Source organism: Cupressus sempervirens, chromosome 11 (assembly GCF_028749045.1).
Source record: "Cupressus sempervirens isolate cs-2001-9-10 chromosome 11, ASM2874904v1, whole genome shotgun sequence".
Lineage (NCBI taxonomy): Eukaryota > Viridiplantae > Streptophyta > Pinopsida > Cupressales > Cupressaceae > Cupressus > Cupressus sempervirens.
This window is the reverse complement of record NC_143128.1, coordinates 779880238-779907398: the sequence shown is the minus strand read 5'-3', so window position 1 is coordinate 779907398 and position 27161 is coordinate 779880238. Positions and strand designations below refer to the sequence as shown.

The window sequence follows — 27161 nt, the reverse complement described above, 5'->3', positions numbered from 1 at the left end:
AAATATGAAAATTCTTAATAAAAAACAGTTTTTGTTTATAGAAATGATGAAAATCCGGATGGAAATAGAATTCCCCCTCTTAAAATGATGAAAATCTAGATGGAAATAGAATTTCCCCACTTTTAAATAATGAAGATCCAGAAGGTGGTAGAATTCACCCACTTAAAAGAGAAATTTGAAGTGAAAAAAATGTGTTGGAAGAAAGTGAAGAGTCCAGATACAGAGGGATTTTTTCCTTGGACTTTGGAAATTTAAGGCAACCACTTTGTGCAGATGGGTATGGATTTTCCCCTTACTCCTGATGAAGATGATCACCCCCCCCCCCCTCCTTTTCAACACGTATAAAAAAAAATGGAGCCAAAGTCAGAAAATCTAGATGGTGTATGAATTCTCCTTTGTCCAGATGAACATAGATATCCCCCAAATCCAGATGACGGTCGATTCCCCCCTTGAAGGCAATTGAAAGAGAAGTGAAAAATTCTAAGTGTGGGAATGAGAATTTATCCCTATGGGGATCGAATTTCCCCTCTTGGACAAGTGAAAAGAAGCAAGGATGAATCCTAATGAAGTTCAAATTTCCCCCTTTGGGGAATCTAAAGGATGACTTCGAAAAAATAATGCAATTCTCATCAAGGTTGATTTCCATTAATGAAATAAAATGGAAATTAATAAAATAAAGGGAAATAAATTAAATGATGTTTGCATGAGTTTCTAGGTGGTTTGTTTTAATCCCACATTATTTGTATGGGTGAAACTAAAACCCAAAACTAGTTTAAAAGTGCATGCATTAGCAATGAGAGAATACAAAAGGTTGAGTTAGCGGTCAAGAGTGGTGAGGAAAATTCTAAAAGGGTGAAAAGGAAATCACCCAGCTATAACGAGGCTGAAAATCAATCCAAGGAAATGAAATAATTGCCATGAGATCTGATATGACTGATTGTTGATGTAAAATCTGAGGTTTATCTTAGCCTCCAAGTAAGAAATTGACAAGTTGAGGTGACAAAAAGCAAGTGTATGCAGATTTTAATCTGATGATTTTCTACATGAGGGCCGATTTTTGCAAATGCCCTTGGATTTTTCTCATTCATCAAACTATATCAAATCTGATTGCAGGAGTGTTTGCAAAGGAAAATCTTGGGTTTCAACACAATTTTAGTGGCGTCAAAGGGCTACAAGTCTGTATCCTCATACCAAAATCTGAAAATTTCTCCATGTGGGGCAATTTTTTGGTAAAATCATAGACAATTCCCAAGCTCTCAAACCATTCCAAACTTGGTTGCAGATTAGTTGCAAGGTTAAAATCTAATTTTGAGGACTGATTTGATGCATCAAAGGGGCTGAAACTTAAGTTTTCAGGCTAAGTCTGAAGATTTCACCATAAGGTTCAATGCCTTTTTTTTTAATCCTAGTTTATTATTTGTCCTCGAGTCTAATGGATCTTTATTGCAGACCTGTTGAAGTGATTTGATGCCCATTCCAAGGCCAAGAGGGGTCTGAAACAACATTTGTCTTCAGACTAAAGCCTAAAAACACCTAGACAGGTGATTACGGAAAATATCACCATGATTCATTAACTTAACCAATCTTTGTAAGGGCTGTTGCTGAGTGTCTGGGGGGTATTTATGTGCAAGAAACACCAAATCTAAGGAGCAAAATCATCCGGAAAAAGGGTAAGTTTCAGATTTGTCTGAATTTTTCATAATGGCGAAATTTGATATACCTTCATGTTTGCTTTGTAATCTGATTTCTTAATCGTATTAAAACATTGGATCATGGATTAAAACATCTAATGGATCTTTATTGCAGACCTGTTGGAGTGATTTGATGCCCATTCCAAGGCCAAGAGGGGTCTGAAGCAACATTTGTCTTCAGACTAAAGCCTAAAAACACCTAGACAGGTGATTACGGAAAATATCACCATGATTCATTAATTAACCAATCTTTGTAAGGGCTGTTGCTGAGTGTCTGGGGGGTATTTATGTGCAAGAAACACCAAATCTAAGGGGCAAAATCATCCAGAAAAAGGGTAAGTTTCAGATTTGTCTGAATTTTTCATAATGGCGAAAATTGATATACCTTCATCTTTGCTTTGTAATCTGATTTCTTAATCGTGTTAAAACATTGGATCATGGATTAAAACGCAATTGACGTGATATTACCACTGATTTAATGATGTTTTACGACTTCAGCATATTCGGTCCTCAGAAAATCAGAGTTATTACTTTGGTAACAGGGTCTGATTTTTCTCACTTTAAGGGTTAATTTTGGTCATACTTGGCTTCAAAGATTCTGATTTTCTTTATAAGATGAAGACAATTGGGGGTTAATTCGTTCATTATTGCATTGTCCTTAATTCCAAGTTTCATGTGTAGCCATGGCTAAATTTTTTTCTAAATCTTGGAATCAACTTTAAGGATAAAATTAATAGTTAGAAAGGTCTGAAATTAATCCCTTGATTTTATCCATCACACGAAGCTAACTTTGAGCTTTGTACCAGGAATCATGTTCAGATCAAAGGCGAGGATAGTTGCAGGGAAGTAAACAAAAAAAAGGTGGAAAACAAGTTCAACCTCAAGGCCACAGATAGCAATGAAGGAGGACTAGCCTAAAGAAATCAAGTTCATAGGACAAAATTTCAAAATAATGCAGGGAAGTGAATAAGAAGAGAAGAAGGATTCAACAAAGCAATTATAAGATCGGCAATTCGTCAACAAGGCAAAAGGAACTTGATACATTCAAGGAGACTTAGAGGATTCAAGATCAAGCCTTCATCAAGCAGGAACAAGGATAAGTCCATATTTAAAAACGAGTCCATGGACAAGTTCAAGTTAAAACTCAAGAACATTCATGTGTCCCTATGCAAGCAAGTTTCCATTTGACTAAACGCTTGAAGAATAAGGACTATCTTATAAAGAGATCAACTTGCCCCTATTCATGTCAATTTTCCATAAGGATTAAATTCAAGGATAAGTTGATAGGAACTCCAATTTGTCCCTATGACGGATCAAGGCTAAAAGGATTCCAAGCCAAGGAGGTAATGGATAAAGGTACCAAGGATGTCCCAAACAATGGGAGAGGAAAACGTTACCACGCGAGGATGATGAAATTATGCAAGGAAGAAAGGTCTATAAATAAGAAAGATTGTCATCATCAAGGTTCAAGGACATGCAGTTTACAAGCCCATGATCAATAGAGGGAAACCTGTCACTTCAAGAAAATCAAGATATTGAGAATATAAAAACTTTATTTATCATTTTCATCTTATTGTATTTTTGTCATTGGTGTTCTTTAAATTATATTTTCTATTCTTATTCTTCTTGTTGTTTACTACATACTTTACAGCTCGCTATTATATTCAGATACATGAGGGTACTCTATTTATTTTGTTATATTTGCACTTCTTCTTTTATTTTGTTCCTTGTTTGTATTACAATAATAGATAAGACGTCTATTATTAGTTAATGGTTATCTTGTAAATATCTTTAGCTTTAGTTTGCTTTCGTTTTTTGCTTTCTCTGGAATAGAATGTTTCTATTCTTTACGATTGTTTCCTAAGGAAACATCGTCTCTTCCTTTTGTATAAATTGACCTTTCGGTCTCTATTATTAATAAGCAAGTATTTACCAATTACCTTGTAATATGGTATCAGAGCTAAATACTTAAATTTTTTCAGAAAAATTTATAATTTCTTCTTGAAATTATTTGTTTAAATTTTTCCAAAATTATTTCAGCTAATTTCTCCAAAACCCACTTAGGATTTTTCTACTTGGAGAAATTCCTGAATTACAGGTCTGCAAATCGCGTGGAAATCGTGGCCATTTTTTGAAGACTCGCATTTTTGGGGTGAAAATCTGCATGTTTCTGTATCAAATTTTCACGCTCTTAGCCGTCTCAGTCTGTCATCGTGCTCTGGGAAGCAGATTCGACCATTTTTCATCAAGAAATCTGAAGTTTTTTCAAGCTTTTTTCAGCTAGGGCCTTTTTTTTCGAAACCCTAATTTTTTGGGTTGAAAAAAAATTTTGTTTGCAAATTCTTGGTGGGTTTTTCGAGAGCTCAACTGGGTTGTCGTCCGTTTTTTCTGGGTGCCTCGATTTTCGAGCCAATGGATTCAGAAAACGACAGCAGATTCCTTCTGGGTTTTTCGAGCTCTCTTTTGGGTCATTCTTTGATTCTTCTGGGTCTTTCGTATTTTTGCCTCGAAGAACGTGCCTTCACAGATTTTCACAATTTTTCATTGAAAAACGTGCCATGGCATCTCTGACAAATATTCTGCTCGAGCATAATTCCAAATTCAATGGTCGCAATTATGGAACCTGGAAGCAGCGCATCATCGCAATCTTCGAATATCGAAACACCGATCAACTTGTTCTGGGTGTTAAGCAGCGTCCGACTTCTCCGGGTCCTGATCAAGATACATGGGATCTGAACAATCGAGAGGCAGTAATGCTTCTCAAACTCTCCGTAGCTAATGACCAGCTTTCTCAGATTCCATCCGGCAAGACAACGGCCGAAATCTAAACACATCTAAAAGGTCTTCATGAGACTTCCGACAAGAGCAGAGCCTTCTTTCTGAAAAACACTCTGTTTTCTATTGTCATGGATGAGCGCACCTCGCTCCAGGCACACCTGAATCGGATTCAGGAAATCCGTGATCAGTTACTTGCCATTGGTCGCAAGATGGAGGAAGAGGATATTGTGGTAATCACTCTTCGGAGTTTACCAAATTCCTATGAGCATTTTATCGAGACTCTCAACATCACATCTACTGGTGTTGATCTAAAGTTCACTGATCTCTGCGCCCTGCTACTTCAGCAAGATCGGTGGAAACAACAGTTCGGTAGCAGCTCCAGTTCCACCTCCACTGAGCAAGCCTTTGCTGCGAAATCCTTTCAGAAGGATAAGGGCAAGTTTCAGCAACCATCTCAATAGAAGTCTTCTGCTCCAGCATCCGATGGTACCAAAAAGAAGAACATTCAATGCAACTATTGCCACAAGTATGGTCACATGAAGGTTGCATGTCGGAAACGCTTAGCTGCCCAGTCTAAGCAATCAGGTTCGCAACCCAAAGCGAACAGTGCAGAGCACACTGAGCAAGTGGAATCTGCCTTTTACGCCTTTGTGGCTAAAAGACCCGCAGATCATGTACAGTCATCTGCCTGGTACATTGATTCAGGGGCCTCTCGACATTTCACTCACCGCAGAGACTGGTTTACTGACTACCAGCCTTATTCAGATTCTGTTATCTTTGGTGGTGGAGAAGAGTACACGGTTGTTGGTAAAGGCAACATTCAAATTTAGTCTGTTGGGAGGAAGCTCATATTCCTTGATGTGTACTACGTTCCAGGGATGGAACTAAATCTACTCTCGGTCAGTCAGTTGCTGCGACATTCTCCACACTTGGCAGTCACCTTCAGTTCACATCAGTGCACCATCACTGATCGGGCGACTAAGTATACTGTTGCAATTGGTCTTGAGGATCATGGTCTTTTCAGACTTACTGATTCTGGTGATTCTCAGGACTTAGCTATGGCTGCTCGGCGATCTTCCATCAGCACACTTTGGCATCAGCAATATGGGCACTTAAATGTGCATTATCTCTCACAACTTGCTCGGGATGAGCTTGTTCTTGGTTTGCCAGAGATTCAAACCCAACACCTTGGAGTTTGTGACGCATGTCAGGCTGGGAAGCAACATCGCACACCTTTCCCCAGTGGCGATTCTTGGCGAGCTTCTCAAGTACTTCAGCTTGTTCATGCTGATATCTGCGGCCCTATGGCCACTCCTTCTGTTCTTGGATACAGGTATTTTCTGTTGTTTGTAGATGATTTCAGTAGAAAAATGTGGGTGTATTTCCTTAAAAAGAAATCTGATGCATTTATTGTATTTCAGAAGTTTAAACCCTTAGTTGAAAAAGAGTCTGGGAAATCTATTATTACTCTTAGATCAGACAATGGGGGGGAATTTTGTTCTAATGTTTTCTCCAGCTTCTTGGATACACATGGCATCCAACGCCAGTTCACCACACCCCACACGCCACAACAGAATAGTGTAACTGAACGTCGGAACAGGACAATCACCAAAATGGCTCGTTCCATGCTCGAACACAGACATGTTCCGAAGCATTTTTGGGCAGAAGCAGTTAACACTGCAGTTTATCTGTTGAACCAGTCACCCACAGTGGCGGTCAAAGGTAAAACTCCGGAAGAGGCCTGGTCAGGTCGCAAGCCCAGAATCAGCCACCTGAAGGTTTTTGGCTCTCTTGCTTTTGTTTGGATCCCTGATGCTTCACGCACCAAGTTGGATGCCAAGAGTCAGAAACTGATGCTTGCTGGATATAGTAGTCTTCACAAAGCCTACCGCCTTATTGATGTTGAGACATCTTGTCTCATATACAGCCGCGATGTAGTCTTTGATGAGCAGCGAGGACCATTCATGCCTGTTTCTCCTGTTCCTGATCCAGCAGTCCAGCCTATGCAGGTTCATGATTTGGGAGTTCGGCTTCCATTAGGTCCACCTGATGGGAGGGCTCCAGTAGCTCCTACAGCTCCAGTCCTGCCAGTGATACCTATACAGCCACCTCCGACTTCTCCTGTAGGATCACCTCGTTTTGAAGATGCTTCACTTGAGTTTGATCCAAATTCTTCTGATCAAGATCCTGCTGATCAAGCATCTCCTAGTACTACTGTTGGTCATTCTCCTCTCCAGCCTAAGTGGTGGGCTAAGACACTTGCTGATCTTCGTGATGATGAGCTCATTGATGGGAGAACTACTCGGAAAAAGAGCAAAACTATAGATTTTGTTAACTTTGCTCTTATGGCCAACATTCACAGTGTATTTGAACCTCAAACATATTCGAGGCTAAAGGAATTCCAGAGTGGGAACAGGCCATGCAATCTGAACACCAGAGCCTGCTGAAGAACAACACTTGGGTCCTTTCTGATCTTCCCCCAGGGAAGAAACCCATTAGCTGCAAATGGGTCTACAAAATCAAATACAAATCAGATGGTACTTTGGATAAGTACAAAGCTCGTTTAGTGGCAAAGGGCTTTTCTCAGCGTCAGGGCATTGATTATGAGGAGACCTTTGCTCCTACTGCAAAGATGAGCACCATCAGATTAGTCTTAGCCATGGCAGCACAGTTTGGCTAGAAGGTCCATCAGATGGACGTAAAGAGTGCTTTCCTGAATGGTGATCTCCATGAAGAGGTCTACATGACGCAGCCTCCTGGTTTCAAGGTTGTTGGTAAAGACCATCAGGTTCTCAGATTGGTAAAAGCTCTCTATGGTTTGAAGCAGGCCCCTCGGGCATGGTACATCAAGATTGATACGTACCTCAGTGATCAAGGCTTCAAGAGGAGTTCTTCAGACTCAAATCTGTACATCAAGACTACTGACAGTGACATCATCCTTCTGGTTATCTATGTGGATGATCTGATCATCACTGGCAGTTCGGCATCTTTGATTCAGGGAATCAAACAACACTTATGCCAGTCTTTTGATATGACTGACCTTGGGCTCATGCATTATTGCTTAGGTGTTGAAGTTTGGCAACAGTCTTCTGGTATATTCATCTCTCAGTCCAAATATGCCAGAGCCTTGTTAGACAAATTCCAAATGCAGAATTGCAAACCTGCATCTACACCTATGGAGAAAGGTCTCAAGTTATCAGCCAAGTCTGATTCTCCTTCCGTTGATGATACTACGTATAGGCAACTAGTAGGCAGCCTCATCTACCTATCTGCTACTAGGCCTGATATCAGCTTCGCAGTCAGCTATATTTCACGCTTTATGACAGCTCCTAAGGCTGATCATTGGATGGCAGCAAAGCGTGTGCTTCGTTATGTGAAGGGCACTTCTGATTATGGACTTCTGTATTCTCGGAGTTCTAATCCTAAACTCAGTGGGTTCACAGATTCAGATTGGGCAGGCTCTGTTGATGATAAAAAGTCAACATCTGGATATGTGTTCAGTTTGGGATCCGGTGCAGTCACATGGACCAGCAAGAAGCAGCAGGCAGTTTCTCTCTCTTCTACAGAGGCTGAATACAGAGAGACTGTTAAGGCAGGATGTGAAGCTGTCTGGCTTCGTCGGATGCTTGGGGATATGCAGATGTCACCAGCAGGACCGACTACTCTGTTTGTTGATAACGAAGGCGTTATCAAGTTAGCACGGAATCCAGTCTTCCATGAACGAACCAAGCATGTGGATGTTCATTGTCATTACATACGACAGCTGGTTGAAGACGGGACTATAGATCTGCAGTATGTTCCTACCTCAGATCGGACTGCAGACATTCTCACTAAGCCTCTTGGTCCTGATAAGTTTGTCAAATTCAGAGGACAGCTTGGTGTGTTAGATAGATTAACCATTAAGGGAGGGTATTACAATAATAGATAAGACGTCTATTATTAGTTAATGGTTATCTTGTAAATATCTTTAGCTTTAGTTTGCTTTCGTTTTTTGCTTTCTCTGGAATAGAATGTTTCTATTCGTTACGATCGTTTCCTAAGGAAACATCGTCTCTTCCTTTTGTATAAATTGACCTTTCGGTCTCTGTTATTAAAAAGCAAGTATTTACCAATTACCTTGTAATAGTTTGGGGTTTTCATAGTTTATTGTTTTTATTATTTTTTGTTCTACTTTTCTTCTTTTGAGAGTTTTGGGCTTTTGTGTTTATTTATTAGTTTATTTTTATTGATTTACACTTCTTATTTTTCCTCTTTGCTTTGTGGTGCGTGTAATTCTCTCTCCTTGCCTTTTTATTTCTCTCTGTTTGGCTAGCCTGCATATCATTCTATCCTTCTCACTCATCCTGAAGATGGATCACAAGGTGTGATCCAAAACATTGATGCTAAATAAACACACACGATTGAATCCAGAAAAAGATTTGCTTCAATTTATGGATGTGGAAATCTAATAATGTTAACTGAGTTAAATCTACAATAAAGAAGGAACCCTGAGATTGTCTCATTTGATCACACAATTTGTAAACATTGTTTAGCATATGAGCATCCTTATTCAAGAGAAAGATGGAGATTTGATGTTTCATCTTGGAATACTTAGTATTTGATTTTGCATGTTGTAGTGGCGAATACTATTTGTGATCTCTATGTTTAGTTCTTTTTGCACTTAATTGTTTAGCTTTTAGCTTAGTTGCGGCCACTCCAAACTTCCAAAAAAAATTGTTGGGCGTTGTTAAAAAATGCTCTTGCTTTTGAGACATCTTTTGTTACATCCCAAATTTTGCTACATTTGAAAATAATTTTCTAGCCATTGGAAATTCATGTGAAATCAGATGTTCAGAAAATTTGTTTAAATATTTTAATTCTTTTGAAAAGGAATTTCAGTTGTTAGTTATCGCTTTCATGTGACATGTTTGTTAGTCGTTATGATGAGAATTGGAAAATAAATATCTTAGAAAATAGAAAATGATTATGTGACATTTTATTTAAAAATATGGAAATATGTTATTACCGGAACCATTTCCATTTTGCAGGAGCGCGATGAAGGGAGGAAGTGCTGCCAAAATGAGAGTTAAAGAGGGGAAATCTAAATCCACTATTAACCATGAGGTATGTAATCTAACCACCTGGACCAAGGATGAAATAGCTAGACAAGCAAGAAAGTACAAAGGATAACCATGAGCTAACCAATTGAATTAAAAACATTATAAGAACTTAATAAGAAATATTACCTTCATTTTTATAGATGAGTCTCAGAGTATCTTGATTTGCGATCACATCTTAGGATAACAGTATCATGTCTATACTCTTACTTGTGTGGGTATAAAAGGTGTACACACACACACACACATATGTATACGAATCTCAATATTTGCCGTGTATATATATATATTAAGACTACTTAAACAAGCATGAATATAAAAGGAGCGACATTAATATAGTAAGGCTTGATTGATAGTGTTGTTGCCACCCTTGCTCTTTTATTTTGAACTTTGATTATGATTTCCCTTATTTATTTAATTGCCTTGAGCGGCCACCCTTTTTATTTCTCTTGTTACTTTTATGGCATCAGCTATAGTCCTTCACTTTAATAGATTGTGTATTTGAAAGATTGTGCGAATGTTTCCTTGCCACCTTAGTCTTGCCATAACTAAGCATGCACACGGGTGAACCTTACCTATCTTGCCCGCTCTCTTGTATTATATACTCTCTCACCCACTCGGGCATTCAAAAAATTTCTTGCAATTTGCACCACAGAATCCATTCTTGTTCAAGCTTATTTGTCTCTATTTGATCCCAAGTAAGAGGGTGATTGCTATTGGCAGTCGTGTTCTATTTTTGCCGAAGCTTGTGAAACAATTCAGTAATTCTTCCTGAAAGTTTTTGGAAGCTTGGTAGCACAAGCGGTGCTCTATCCATATTACTCAATCGAGCCAACTAAAACAAGTCATGTTTTACATTTGCATAGAGTCATTACGCTTATGTTTGAAATCTGATTATGCCGTTTGCTTCTCAAAACCGGCCCATATATTTGTTTGAAAACCAAAATCGATTGTGTTTATTTGAAGCATTCATTGGTTGTTGAAATGCTTGTCTATATTAAGCTTTGTAATTCGAAAAATACATATTGCTCTTTGTCATGAGTGCTGACCCATACAGAGATATGATTGATATATCTCTGAGATGGGGTACTACTCTATATGGTAAAATTACAATTAGAACGAGGGCTTAATTTTTCTTATGATGTCATAGGCCAGAACTGGCATGAAGGATGGCAAATGTATAAGAACTTATGAATCAGATTTTATATAATGAATCTCCTTAGTAAAGAGGACCAGCATGGTCAAGATCAAGGAGAAGAAAGCAGGAATAAACCTGCAATGAAAGAAAATATAAAATCAGTAATAACAATCAAGTACAGCAACTAAGTTAGCTCATAGAAATCATTTGTATAAATTCTTGTTGTCAAGTCAAGTGGTGGGTGATTAGGCATTTAAATTGTCCATCCGAAATCCTTGGCCAAGGTAGTTAATAGCATGACAGCCACCATGATCACCAAAGGTCAAAGTGCTAGCAATTGTGAGATAGGCTGATTGGAAAGTGTCCACAGCCTCGTCAGTTGACTAGTCAACACTCTAACACTAGGATGCTCAATGGCTGAATAAGGATGTCCCGAGCCAACTGCCAGGGTCGGGAGGGCCTTTCTCAATGGAGATTGTGTTGGAATACTAAGGGTCCGCAGTTTGGAGGTTAAGCCCATGGCAATGCTTCTCCTCTCTTCCAAATGCCAAGGCTTTCACAACTTAGGGTCATCAATTGGTTATTCTCTGGTAACCTTTTTTTTATGTAATTGTATTTCATTTGATAAATATGTTGTTTTCATTTGCTTGTATATTTCCTTATGTCGAGTCGTTACCTTATGATATGTAAATGGAATAGTGGTTAGTAACTGAAATGGTTGTTAGTTTCTAGTTAGTTGGAAAATAGTTATAGTTGAATGTACATTTCCTTCATGTGAAAGAAATAGAGTAACTGCTTTAACTATATCTCTTTTCATTCGGTTAAGATTGTGATACTTTCCTTTATTTAATCGGATAATTAGGCTCCCAAGTTTTAGCATATTACATCTTTGGTAAGAGCTACAAGGCTATTTTAGCTTTGAATCAAGGGCATTCATCATTCCTAGTAAAAAAAATATCAGTTTTTAGTAAGATTTTTTATTTTCATTTCCAGGCTGCCAAGTTTTTTTCAAGTTTTGCAGATTGTTATTTAGCTTTTAATTTGTTGTTTTCTAATTGTTATCTTACATAGTTATTTTTATTTATTTTTTTCGAAGTTTATGTTGCATAGAGTTCCATTCTTTTTAATTTTTCTAATGTGAGTTTATTTTAGAACATGTAGGTGCAGGTATCCATATTTTTACAGGAAGCGCTAGTTTTATTTCAAGGAATGAACTTTCAAATTTGACCAAGGATCACCCTTTAGCAACATCTTACCATGATTGAACAATATACTAGAGCTGGGGATTATCTCTAATGTTGTATCCAATGTCATAACAAGTATAATAATGTCTCTTGAGAAGGACATCCAAGGGAAATCAATTTGGAAATTATATATTATTCTCAAAGGCAATGAGGGAAATTGGTGACTCGAGTCTTATGAAAGGTGGTGACTCTTCTCCCAATAAAGTATAAAGAGATAATCCCAATCATTCAAGAATCGCCTATCAATCATCACTCATGAATTCACAAAGCAATCATCATATATTGAATCAAGCAAACAATCAATCAGCAAACCATCATATCAAATCAGCATTCATTCAATTCACCAATATATCAAAACAGCACTCATTACATTGACGCTAACCAGTACATCAAATCATACAATCAAAACAAGTCATCCAGTCAATGAATCACTCATATGAATATCAATCATTCAACAATGATCAATGACCAATAAACACCAATTCAAACATCCACAGCAGTTGATAAAAGAACAGAGATCCAGACTGGGAAAAGATCATTGTGAGAAGCAAATATGTACCAAGATCAGACCTATAGTAGATCAGATCCAGATTTATTATACCAAGATCAGACCTATAGTAGATTAATATCCATCTTTGTGGTATATGTTTAGCCCATATATATATATATATATATATATATATATAGTGTAAAATACATATGCATGAACATAAAGCTGTTTGTAGCCGCACAAGCAATCATATAGAGAAGGGAATGAGATGTAAGGAAGGGGAGAAGTTATAAGATCAACATCTAAGTAGGGCACCCCTAGTGGATGCTCAACATGCCTACCACCGGGGCCAAGAGGGGGAGTGTCCGCTGTTGGGCTTAGATAGGTGGATTACAAGGCCACCTATTGCAATCAACTCTCTCAACTCTACAATGATTGCCTATAAACTTAAAGGGGTGGTGCATGAATAGGGAAAGCAGATACAAGCACCCCACTAGTTAGACCGCCTCGAGTGGATGTCGCATGTGATTGTACTAGGGCCAAGAGGGAGTGTCCACCCTCGGGCTTAGTGCAGAGATGGCTTCAAGCAGACCTGTCGTGCTTCCTCCTCCAAACCATATTGTGATGAATACTAAGTAGTAACATAGATATGGCCTATTTTATTGATTTGAGATAATTTCAAGTTCCTGCCTAACCCAAATGATTGAAATATGTGTGTGTGTGCGCGCGTGCGCGTGTAGCATCATTTGTGGTTGGAGGATTTGAATGAAATTTTATCTTACTAGGTAGATATATTTCTCTATCGAATATAATGCTCTCGTCGGCTATTGTGGTCGGGGCATCCTTTCCCCAAGCAAATGTTGCTCATTTTGTTGTCAAGCTTAGGGCATCTCTGTCCCAAGCCGAAGCTGCTACTATTTAATGCAACTTGAGAGGCTATGATGCTTCTCCCAGGGCCAAACATGGTGATTTCAACTGAGGTGGGAGCTTTGTTCAGGCCAGCACTTGCAGCATTCGTTGCTCGTGTAGTGTTGGCAGTTGGAAAATTGAACATAGGAGATTTGATCACCTTTCAGTACCCATTAAACATGTGAAGTTTGTTGTTGGCGATGCTCCTACTGATTGCAAAAAAACCCATGTCAGGCTTCCAAAGGGCTCGTAGTTGGCTAGTGGTGTGGTTGGGAATGCAAATTGTAGTGTAGTAATGCATCATGCACACTCATGTGAGGACGACTTTATTGATGATAGCTACAAAGATGATTGTTTGAATAGATGAATGTAGGGAGCTGATTTCAACGGTTTCAAACAGGACAATTCTGCCTTGGCCTTGGTTTGTAAGTCAAGTTCTCAAGGGCACTCCTGCTACAAAAGGGTGGATTTCTTTGAGACCACGAATGGGGCCAAAGGTAGTTTTGGGATGGATGGTCGGATTCTCAGAGAGAAGGGGAATGTTATCTTCAAACGAGGCTTGTAAGATGAAGCAGTAAAGGTGAATAATGGTAGTCTTATGAGCATAAAATATTTCAACCCACGTGCTAAGAAATTATCAATTTGACTAGATAAAGAGGTTGCGAAGACAGTAGCAAAAAATGTAAAATATTTTATGGATACAAATTTGATTGGGAGATTTATGGGTTTCTGGCCTACCCCAGAGAGTTGCATAGTTGGAATACTGAAACGTGGACCCCATTCTGGATGGAAATATTCAGATCTATCCCAACACTTCTTGTTACCTTTGACAATGAACTAGATAGGAAGAAGATCTTTTGTGATTCCCTTTGGAGCTGGGAGGACAAATATACGCTGCTATTGAAGCTAGGGTACCCAGTTTTCAATCCAATCACCAAATCCTTCAACAAGATTCCCCAATGGGTAAGACTTTCAAACCTACTGCTACATTTCTGGTTTGAGTCCAGTCTTGAAGCTATTTGGAACACTCTAGATAAGTTACAAGTGTGGATGAGAACTCCCAAAATTTCTATCATTCTACTTTTGCTCGTATTCTAGCTGAGATGGATGATGTTACAATGACCCTCCAAATGGAGTTATTGCTGAAATTGGCAAGTCATGAATTGATTCAACTGATGGATTATGAATGTATCCCTTTCAAATGTGGATGATGTTTTTTAACGAAGCATGTAGCTGCAAACTACCCAAAGAAGAGAGTGCATAAACAGGCAACTTGGCAGAAGGATGTAACTTTAAAATTCTACTCGGTGGAGAAAGAAGGGGATGTAGAACTAGAGGAGACTCCAAAAGATGCTGAATTGGCCATCAAACATATTTTGATTTCAAAAACTGCGGGAAATCTAGAGGCTAGTAAGAGGTTGGGAGAAGAGAAGTGAGGACAGGATGAAGTAAGGCTTCAAAGGTTTCCATTAGGGAAAAATCTTGTGGCAGCCCCAATGAAAGACAGTTGGAAGCCCAAAAGAAGGTGAATAAGGATGAGCCTTATGTTTTGCTAGTGGGTGTGAGAATGGACTCAGATCTTGAAGCAGGTGGTCTAGCAATACCTGGGAAGGTAGATGTTACTGTTGATGGTAACCCTGGAAACATAGGATTATTTTTAGAGTCATTCCCAACACTAGGAAAGAGGCCATGTCCTTCGTAGATGAGCCCTTGATGTGGCATAAGGAGGTTGGAAGGTTGGAAGAATGATGGCAAGTAGTTAAAGGGAAAAGAGACAAGAAGGCAAAGAGGGAGGGAGGCTTTGGTATGATCTTACACTCGCATTCAAAAGGTGGAGCAACGAATAAATTTTATTTCTTGAACTTGTCAAGAGGTCCTTTTATGGTTGTTTTTGTTAAGGATTGTAGCTGTGATAGAGATCTTTATCTCTAATTTTGCTATACATGAAAATAAAGATAATATTGTGTCAACATCTGGAGAATATATTTATGATGATATTTGAGTTAATATTATTTGGAGAGACATGTGTCATGCGAAGAGTCATGCATTTGTAAACATGAAGTGTTTTGTATTTGAAAATTAAAGAGACCTTCGAGTGTAATATGATGAGTCTCTCATTTCTATATATATGTGATTGCTTTGTGTGTTATATATAACACATCAAGTGGAAAGCATTGTACTTGTGCATTTATTATCAATAAAAGAGATATTTTCTGTTGTAGCTGGGTTTTTCCCTTCAAGCTGTGAAGGGTTTTCCCAAGATAAATATCTTGTGTTTTTGTACTTATTTTTGGTCTTCTTTATTGCTGTTTATCATCATTTATGGGCATTATCTTAACATGATATCAGACCCAAGTTGATATCAGCAATAAGGGAGTCTACCTTAAATGTTGTCATTAGATCTCTGAGATCGATGTCCTGCTCGTTCATTGAGTCTCCTTCAGTTTTTGTTCTTCATCACATGTCTATGTTGTTGTTGCTATTTTTTATGATTGCACATGTGACGTTCAAACTATGGTCATATTTGGCTCATTTTATTACCTTAATTATGCTGGCCTCTGTGGCTCATGTCTACATTGCTGTGCCTGTTATTATTTTACTCATTCATGTTGATATGGGATAGGGATGATGTGTCTTCAGCACCAACTTTTCATGTATGCAGTTGTTTATTTCATATGCTTTTTTATTTCCACCATTAATGAAGACATCCATCTTTAATACGGGTGACACTTTCCTGTTCTTTGAAAGTTTGTCTCGAATAAAGTCTTTTCACGTGCCATATTTCTTCCTCTCAGATGCCCTGTGTATTCATTTTCTCTGCAACGGTTGGAGGATCAAGGAAACTATATCATGTTTTATTCTATAAAATATATGAAGCGTCAACCACTCTTGCGTATTTTTGGCATTTTTTGTGTTTGGGTAGTATTAAAAAAACTACAATGATTTTGTCTTTTTCTGGAGTGTTGTGATCGAAGAAACTGAGATTGCTTCTTTTTTGGTGAATCTTAAGTTTTTCTTATTGTTGTGTGGTATCAACAATCCTCTTATTAAAGTCACCGCTTCATGATATGCTTGCTTGTTATTGCGTAATGACGGTCGGATGGTTTTCCACCATTATCCTTCTTGCATTTTAAGTTTGTATCCTTGAGGAGATGTGCTTTTTCTTTTCTTTTCTGGGAGATAACAAAAGAAAGGCACGGACAACATTTCTTTGTGTGTGAGTGTTGTGCATCATGACCCATTTTTTCTAAAGTAAACATATTTCATAGCATTGTGATGCTGCTCTACAAATATTATCAGAGTTCTATTCCTATTCAGCAAAGAGTGTGATTGTTGGCATATTAGTATGGTCTCTGCGTGACTGAGCTGCCATGTTTTATTCATTATTATGGTTGACCATTTATACAAGTTGACGGTTCCTTCTTTATGATTGTCATTTTCAATTATGAATGCATCCATATTTCATATAGTCGTTGTTGTGTACATTGTATGTATCACAATGATGGTCAATTGGTATTCATGAAGTGTCATCTTTTGGTGCAATTTCTTGTATTTGAAGATAGACAACATCATAGCTAGTTTTTCAGCAGTGAGATGGCTTGGTATTTCTGTTTCATATGTTTGCAGTGATAGGAAGTGATAAAGAGTATTATATTCTCTCTTTCTGTAGATGAGTTATAATGTGTTGCTGCTGATTATAACTTCTATGTTGTGTAGTGCTGAGTCATATATTTTTTCTGAGATTTTTATGACTGGTTCTGTGAATCAAAGTATTGGTATTCAGTTCATTTTTATTATAAACTGTGAGATGTCTGGTAAGATAAGGCAGGCTGATTGGTTGTCAGTTTGATGACATCAATCTTAAGCAAACAGTCTTGTAATTGTTTTTGAGGACTGAATAAAGGAACCATTTTTGCAGGCTGGGTTGTTTCCCTTGATGAGAAAGTTTCTTTTTCAAGACAATTCTTACCGCTGTCTGATTGTTTTGGATTTATTTGATTTAAATTGTTGTAATCTTCTATATTTCAGGTTCACATATTATATGTTACGTATTATACGTATGCTGACTCTCATCGTGCAAGAGCCTATGATGGAACTTGGAGGTTATTCTGGTGTTAATTATTTTGGAAGATGCTTGTATCAGTTGTTGGTTCTCAATTTCATGGTTGTCACAAGGAAAGAGATAAGTATGCTATCTTGAATTCTTGTTATATCACTGGGAATAATGTATGTTTTTAAAATTGATCTCTATTATAGTTGATTTTATGAGTTATTAATATCTCTCTTAGTTGTGGGGTGCAACAAGAAGCAATGAGATAAGGATGTTGTCTTGATGATACTTATTCAAAGGGAGATATCCAGTTTCAGTGGGAGGTTATATCAACTATCTTATTGTGGTGATCGAAGTAGTACCTGTTAAGCGGGAGTCTCTGTTGAGATAGAATCTCAGTCATTCTTATACATGTTAAAGAGTTCTTCTCTGTGAGAGAAGTTCGAAGTGCAATCCCTTGTTAATGAGTTATTTTCTATGAGAGAAGTTTCAGGTGCAATCCCTTGTTAATGAGTTCTTCTCTGTGAGAGAAGTTCAAGGTGCAATCCCTTGCTAATGAGTTTTTCTATGTGAGAGAAGTTCAATGTGAAATCTCTTGTTTCACCTAGTGTCAGTAGGTATGGTGGATCCACCCTCTCCAATGAGGCATCGTGGAATTGCATTCTTCTTAGGAAGAAGTATGACGTGAAAGGCTGTTGTGAGGTTTTCACACCATCACCCCAAATTTTTGGGTTGTCCAAAAAAATTTGAGTTTTGAAAATTTCACGCCTTGGCACCTTCAGGACAAATGTGAGGAGACTTAGCTTATTTTCACCCGGTTTCAACTTGATTTTCCAAAGCAACCAATTTCATCCTTAGGCCGAACAAAATTTTAAAGAGCAATATTTGGCAGGATAAAATTGTAAATTTGTACTTAGACGTTTTCCTTTGAAACCCCAGATATAATTGTGTAAATTTGAATAATCTTTCAAAAGGAAAAAAATTTGTTAGACTTAAGTTTTGGAAAATCTTAAATTTTTCTTTGGTGAAAATTTTAATTTTGTAGGAGTTAGGCTAAATTGCAAAAATTGATTTTTGGCTCTGGATGCAATTTTATTTTATTTTTGTTAAAAAAATTTCTAATTGGCATAGCAAAATCGATTTGGGTAAAAATTGCAAAAAATTGGCTTTAATAGATTAAAATTGCCTTGAAAACTTTTTGCCTTTAATGAAATTGGTAATTTAATATTGATAAATGGCTTTTGGTTAGCCAAAATCCAATTTTAATGATGTATTAATTACTAAATCCTCATTAAATGGAAATATTTAACATCTCCAAGGCACCATTTAATTTCCTTTTGCAATTTAGAACTAACTGGCAATTTTAAAAGGCAATTTTCATTTTGGCAAAATTAATATTTAGCTAAGTATTTAATTATTGGCCATAGTTTTGCATTAATTATTGTTTTTCTTGCTCCTAGGGTCCAAGTCGGCCAGCTTGGAGGGAGTAAGAAAGTTGGGTATAAGAGAAGGCCTCTCTCTCATTTCCTCCTCACTTCTCACTTCTCCTTCTCAAGGTGTTGGCAATTTTGCAAGAGTAGATCTGCACTCTTCTTGCTTGGCAAATTTTGTGGAGGCCAAATTTTGTGGGAGGCCGAATTTTCTGGGAGCTGAAATTTGGGGGGGCCGAAATTTGTGGGAGCCGAAATTTGTGGAAGATAAAATTCTGATTTTTGCAAGAAGCTACGATTTTTGGCTCTAGTTTGGGTAATTTTATTTGTAGGTGAATTTAATGATAAATTTCTGATTTGCAAGTGGATTTGAAGTTCTTGAGGTCTAGTCCTAATTCCGAAAAGTAGTTGTACGATTATTGCTTAAGGTGAATTTTCATTATCTAGAGTTGCAAAGGGTCCTTAAGCTGACATCCTTCTTTCGTTCTAGTCTAAGGATTGCTTCCCTTGGTTCTACTTGCCTTCTAGTCCACCACTCTACCATCTTGTAATAGGGCGACGAGTATGGAGGATGTTAGTGCAAGTAAGAATCCCAAGTCGACAAACACTAAGAAAGACAAAGAGGATATGATGCCCAAAACACCCTTCTCGAAAATGAAGAGAATAACCGACACCAGTATCGGTACAGTGGACATGATACGAATGAAGGATAGACTAAAGGAAGGACAATCCCCCTTGGCTATTGGTGAAGGTACTTTAAAATCATTTAGAGTTGAAAAAGGTCCTTAAGCGGATTTCTCTCTTTCGTTCTAGTCTAAGAATTGCCTCCCTTGGTTCTGCTAGTCTAATTGTCCACCACTTTACCATCCCGTAATAGGGCGATGAGATCGAGGATGTTAGTACAAGCAAGAATCCTAAGGGGACAAACACTAAGAAAGACAAAGAGGATATGATACCCAAAACACCCTTCTTCTCGAAAATGAGGCGAATAACCGATACCAATGGCGGTACAATAAAAGGGTATACAAAAGGCAGTTGCACATCATAGCCCAGGCATCGACACTTCCATTACGACCATGATGAGCGACAACAGAGCAGCCCTTGATTTTGAAGATATCAGAGAAGAGGATGTCAATGAGACAAATTTTGGATCGAGGTTGGATGAGTTGGGAAAGGTTGCTATCAAGAAAAAGCATTTGGGTACCCTTTCCTCTCTCAGTGCTTTTATTGGATTTGCGAAGGAATATGAGAAGTATCATAAAAGGATACTACAAGTAGCAAGCAGCATGGTGAAATCAGTGGAACTCAGGACGAAGCACACACCTTGTCCTCCTATGGAAGAAGTTAACGAAAGGCTAGCTAAGTTCATTGTCTTAGCTAAAAAAATGAAAGAAAAGGGAAGATTTATATTAGAAGATCATTTGATGTAAGCCCGAGTGGCAATTTCTCTTTCTTCTAGAATAGGACAAGTGTCTATTTCTGATTGGCCACCATTTTGGTGCCGTCTCATTGGCTGCCACTTTTTGCACTTTTTTCATTGGTCCATCGATGAGGTGGCATCTTCTCATTGGCCGTTGGGGTGGCAACCCTAATTAGGGTTTTGAGGATCCAATCTAGATCGTTAATCTTGTTTTGATCTCCACCGTCCATTGTATTTTTGGCCCCTATATAGGGCCATTTGCTCTCATTTGTAAAGTGTTGGAGAAATTGTTGCAAAGATAATACCAAAATTGCTCTCTTTTTCATTGTTGTGATTTGCATATTGATTAAGAACATTGGGTGTTATTGCATGTTTTCTACTTCCACATAGTTAGATTTCTTTTCAAGTTGTTGAAGCAAATTTCATTTCAAGTTGTTTAAGCAAGAGTAAAGTAGATGGATAGTTGTATGTTAGCATTGGTAGATGTTTGATAGGGATCAATACTAGACCACTAGCATCCTAACGGCTGGTTGGGAAGCTTTGTGTGGCAAACTAGTTTATTATTCCTTCTTCCATTCATAGGAGTAGGAGTAGAATAGTGAGTAGCTGGGTAGTCGAAGTCTAGAAGAGAGAAGTTAGAGAAGTAAGTCGAATATCAAAACTCAATCATTCACCTTCCACCACCATCACTTTCCCACCAACATCATCATTGGCAGACGCATTCTCCATCATCGCTACCATCAACATTATCTGCCCCCACACGTTTCACAAACCAAACCACCATCACCTTCACCCCATCAAAGTCCAAGTCATCCTCAACAATTTGCGTAAGGCTGCTTACGTGATTACTAGCGATTCACATCGATAAAACTGAGCGAGTATCCACAAGTGTAAGGAACATTGGAGCTATTGCTTGTCTTCATGAGCATTAACTTTTCAAGAGAGGAGTTGCATGTTCGATATCCCATGTCGAATATTCAAATCCTAATATGTTATGTAAGTGATACAAAACTTACATCAACATTATCTGGCGCTAGAAGGAGGGCCTGAAAATTTCATTTCGAGGATTTGTTGGCATTTAATTATGAAGAAGAATGGTGCTTCCTAGATCAAATCAGCCTAGAGCAACTTGGAGAACACTTCAAGATCACATCGTAGCAAGTTTGTTCTCAACTGCTTGGGAGCAAAGTGAGAACACTAGAGAGTACCTAGACACTGTTAACGTGCCAAATCAAGAAGAAAGAAAAGCAAGAACTATTGAAAGGAGAATTCAAAGGAGATTAGAACGTCAAAGAGAATTGGAAAAGAAGCTTGAGAGAGAAAGGAAAGCACAAAGACAAGCTCAAGCTATTGTTGAAGAGAACTTGAATTAGAGACAATCAAGTTGGGATTATTTTCAAGCTGGATAGAAAGATTGGGTCTTTTTCCCCTGAAAGATTTGAGAGACTAATATCTGATAGAAGGCAGAGGATACTGAGAAATACACCACACCAAGAAGAGGACTTACTTGTGTTGGAATCTCCCAAGAAACCAAGGAATCGTCAGGTAGCTGATACCTCAAACTTAGCTAGCCCCTCAAGTAGTCTACCAATCCAGGCTCCAAGCAGTCCACCAATTCAGGCTCAAGTTAATCCACCAATTCAGACCCCAATCAATCAGCCAATTCAAGCTCAAATCAATGAACCAACGATGGCTCAACCACCATGGATCCAAAACAATGCCTCACCACTCCTATTCCAACAATACCATGATCTACCAAAGAATCCGGCGGTATTTTGCTCCAAGTTTTTTGTCAATGATCCTAATCGTACAGCGGACGAGCATATCAAGGTATTCCAAGAGGCACTGTGCAATAGAAGAATTCAAGAGGAAGATGTCACATGTAGACTTTTCCCTTATTCACTGGGGGAAGAACCTTATTACTGGTTTGTCAATTTACCAACATCATCAATAACGGGATGGGTTCAACTCAAAAAAGCCTTTCTTGCAAAGTTTGGTATGCCCATCACACCACCGGAGTTACATAGAAAGTTTGTAGACATAAGGAGGCATGATAGGGAGACAATAAGTTCCTTCAATGATCGTTTCCATAAGGCTTATAAGAGACTACAAGCCCCTTACACAATGACAGAAGCTGGTGCATTGGAAGCATACTACAGTGCCTTAGACAACCATATGGCTATGTTCACGAGAATGGCGAATCCTGCTCCCACAACGTTGACTGAGGCCTACACTAAAGCAATTGAGATAGGAAAGCAATTAGGCCAACAAGGAATGGAACCCCAAGGTGCAAGATATCCAAACAATCCAGTTCCACAACTTGCATACTAGGCGCCTGCAAATCAGTTAGCAGTACATCCACGGCCTCCATTATCTCAAGCACCGCCATCAATACCAGTTTATCTGCAAGGTGCAAGTTCATCCACAGGAACACAAGAAGATAAGGATGAAATGAAAGAGTTGATTGACCAAGTCAAGAAGCTGTCTACGGAAGTCACCTATTTGAGAAACCAGAACAATCAACTCCAAAGTTCCCAAAGAAATAATCCAGGGAATAATTACCAAAACCAAGGTGGAGGTTATCAAGGAGGATATCAAAGAAACCATCAAGAAGGAGGATATTAGAGGAATTATCAAGACAGAGACTACCAAAGGAATAACCAAGGTGGCGGTTATCAAAGGAACTATCAAAACAATAACTACCAAGGTAACAACCAATCACAAGACCAAGGATACAACAATCAATCCAACCAGAGGAGAACTTGGAATACGGGTCCAAACAATGGAAATGTGGTGTCGCCACTTGACAATCAAGCTTCAACAGATAATAGACCAGTGGACCGAATACTCTTGGCTCAATCTGCCATGTCCAAGTATTGCAGATTCCATGAGACGGATCAACATTTGAAGTTAGGGTGTGCAGAATTCAAGAGAGCATCTAACCTGTTCCAAAACAGAATAGATGAATCAAATAACCAGGAAGATGTTAAGGTTACGGGGTATAAGATTGTCCTATCCCCGGGATATGATCAGTGTCTGACTTTTGAGGAGTTTTCATTCTCACCAGAATTTGAAGCTTATGAGGAACCCCAAGGGAGATTTCCTCTTGAGTCGGCAAACGGACCAGTTGATGAGATAGTAGATTAGAAGGGATATAGCAGTGGGTCAGATTTTTCTTTCCCACCTTTGGAAGATATTGTTTTAGTTCAAGGAATAGGTGGGAACCAAACATTTCAACAGTCGGCTAGCAATGCTAGGTTCTATCAGAGGAACAACAAAAGAAATGATGGACCCTTCACATCCTCCATACCCCCAAATAATTTCAATACGCCTCCACACCCTGATGTGAGTAATATACCGAATCCTTCAAAGGATGCACCCAAATAAAGAAAAGGTAACCTTGGCAGTGGGAATGGACAACTAAACTTTCAGCAAAACACACAGTAGAACAATCACGGTACTCAAAGAATGCAAAATGTCCAGTCGACACAAGAAGCAAATAAAGGAAGAACTGGAAACAATGCCGTGAACAATGAAGAGTTGAAAAGATTAGGACAAAGCGTGGCAGAGGAGATGAAGAAGGTTAAAATCAGTCTCCCTTTGTTCGAATTATTGAGGGTAGCGGAGATTAGAGACACGTTCCTTGATAGTTCGAAAGACAATAGATCACAAGGATCTCACACTCAAGGTGCAACAATACAAACTCAAGGGAGGCCTCCTAATTCGATACATGTAATCCAAGACACTCCAGAAGCAAATATGACAAACTCGTCTCAAGACACTCCATCTGGAGAAATAGGAAGTTCTACATAGGAGATTGCATATGGCGATATCAGTGAATTCAACAGACAGTCGAGACCTCAACCAGTTTACGTGGCTCAAGGATCAACGCCTATAGAACAACAAACTCAAAAGAGTCAAGGCCCAATAAACAATAAAGAAAAAGTGAAGAAGGAAGAGGTTACTCAACCAATAGATTTCGGAGTGAAGCCAAAGCAAGTGCATAAGACACCAGTAGTGTATTATCAAGGGAAGGATGAGCCAGCCCCATTTTCGCTATCCGTGAAGATGTTTGCGAAGCTGCTTCACAATTGCTTGATAGATTCAAGAGCGTCAAGTAACGTCATGCCTTTGAACATTTGCAAAAGATTAGGAATCACACCTTTGGGCTCCAATAGAAGGGTTACTCAATTAGATAAGAGAGAAGTGCCGGTAGTAGGTGAGCTACACAACATACACATGCAGTTGGCCTCCAATCCAAGAATGGAACACATGGTAGACATTTTTGTAGTAGATGTGGCCGATACCTATGGATTGATCCTAGGTAGAGATTGGGCTAGAAGATTGAATGGATATATGGCAACAGACTTCTCTCACATGTGGCTCCCATGGAAAGGACTAGCCAATCAAATTAGAATTGACAGCACCCCAAGGTTGAGGTTGACAATCACAGAAAAGGAAGAACCAAATGAAATATTGTTTGTGGAAACAAATATGAGCACCTACAGACCAAAGAAACTAGAAGTATTGACTATGAACATCATGAGCGAAGGAAAGGATTCCATGAGATCCTGATTGAGCCAGACCTAGATGCTTCGTTCGATGAGGATGAAAGCATGTTTGAAAACTTCAAGAATTTCATGACTAGAACTATGCAGCAAGGGATAGAGTTGGGTAACCAAACACCAGTAAGAGACTTATTATTACCCATCTGGTGCAGAATCCACAATGCATTCCACTCGGAATTATCTTGCTCTTTGTGTACAATGGCCTTGGAACAAGTTGAAAAGAGAATCCCAAGGGCCCTAAAACGAGAAGATCAATATGGCAAACAGAAGATTGAGATTCAACAAGTCGATGAAGCAGAAAGTAGCATGATGGGGGAAACGGAAAACCAAATTACACCACCCAATGCAGAAGTAAAAGAAGATGATGAAATAGATGAGTCAAATAATTTACAAAAGGAGTATTTAGAAAGAAATGGAGTATGGACTCTAAGGTTCAATGGCTCTAAAACCAAGCAAGGTGTCGGAGCCGGGTTCAAGTTAGTCAGCCCAACAGGGGCAACATATTTGGAGGCACACAGATTGCAATTCCCATGCACCAACAACATGGCAGAATATGAAGCACTGATTCTAGGCTTGTTGTGTGCTATTAAGACAGGCGCCAAAATACTTCATGTACTCGGGGACTCATATTTAATAATTGAACATATAAAGCAGAAGTTCGCTTGCCATGACAAGAGGTTGAAGAGTTATAGAAACCGAGTCTGGGATTTGATAGAAAGCTTTGATGCCTTCAACATCAAGTTCAGCTATAGAGCAAACAATCAGGTGGCAAATGCCCTCGCACAGACTGCAAGCTCACTAGCACCGATCAGATTGGATGGCTTGAAGAAGTTTAGAGTTGAGTTGGCATTGGTTCCATCAATACCAGACAACATCAAGAATTTCCAGGCGTTCGAAGATGAAAGACATATTCTTAAATTCTTGACCAATTCAGATATCTTCACAGCACAGATCATAGATGGTGAAGTGGATGAAGAAGTAGAGATCGACACAGAAGGAATTATGAGCCTAAATACCAACACTATTCCAAAAGGAATGATTGAATTGGAAAGAATATTTGCCATGGACCAATTCCATAAAACACAGTATCAACCTATGGGAGGCGATGAGTGTGAAAATATTAATTTGGGAACAGAGGATTATCCCAAGATTGTCCACATTGGGAAAGTTTGTACACCCAAGGAGAAAGCGGATATATTGAATTTGATGAGGGAATTCCATGACGTGATTGCTTGGGGATATGAAGATTTGAAGACATATGATCCCACCATTATTACGCACACGATTCCACTGAAAGAAGGGAGTAAGCCATTTAGGCAGCGGCAAAGGCCAGTCAACCCTTTGTTGGAACCATTGATATATCAAGAAGTAATGAAGCTGCTTGATGCGCAAATCATCTTCCCAGTGAGACACTCAACGTGGGTCACCAATCTTGTCCCAGTCAGGAAGAAGAACGAAGAGATAAGGTTGTGTGTAGATTTTAGAAATCTGAATAGAGCATCAGAAAAGGACAATTATCCGTTGCCATCACTAGACGAGGTTTTGCAAATTGTGAGCAGAGCTAAAATGATGTCATTTATGGATGGATACTCAAGATACAATCAAGTGATAGTCGAAGAGGAAGATAGATTGAAGACGGCTTTCACCACGAAATGGCGAACATTTGCATACACAAGGATGCCTTTTGGCTTGATCAATGCAGGCGCAACATTTCAAAGGGCCATGGACTATGCCTTTAAGGACTTAAAAGACAAATGCATTATCATTTACATGGATGACATAACAGTATTTTCAAAAAACAGAGATCACATAATGGACTTGAGGAAAGTTTAAACAAGATGTAGAAGGTTTGGAATCTCTTTGAATCCGAAGAAATGCATGTTCGGAGTTACTGAAGGGAAGCTTCTGGGGCATGTGATTTTAGAAAAGGGTATAATGATAGATCCAGAGAGGGTGGAAGCAATTTCCAAACTTGGCGTGCCAAGAAGTAAAAAGGAGCTCAAATCTTTCTTTGGAAAGATCAACTTCGTGAGGAAGTTCATATTTGCCTTTGCTGAGATTGTGAAACCAATGAATGACATGTTGAAGAAGGATGCAAAAGTAGATTGGACTCCAACAGCAAAAAGGGCATTTGAGGAGATAAAACATGCTATCATCAATGCACCAGTCCTAGTAAGCCCGGATTATGAGAGGCCATTCAACATATATTCTTTCACCTCTAATCACGCATGTGCGGCCATTCTAACACAAAAGAATAAGGAAGGTGAAGAGCATCTAATTGCATTTATGAGTGCACCCTTCAGGGAGGCCGAATTGAACTACCCAAATGTGGAGAAACAAGCCTAT

At 38.7% G+C, this 27161-nt stretch overlaps 1 protein-coding gene across 1 annotated transcript in view; it reads right to left on the bottom strand.

Moving 5' to 3' along the window:
- EMB1345 (Transducin/WD40 repeat-like superfamily protein) overlaps positions 1–27161 on the bottom strand; it is a 93257-nt gene that overhangs the window by 51920 nt on the left and 14176 nt on the right. The window lies entirely within an intron of this gene.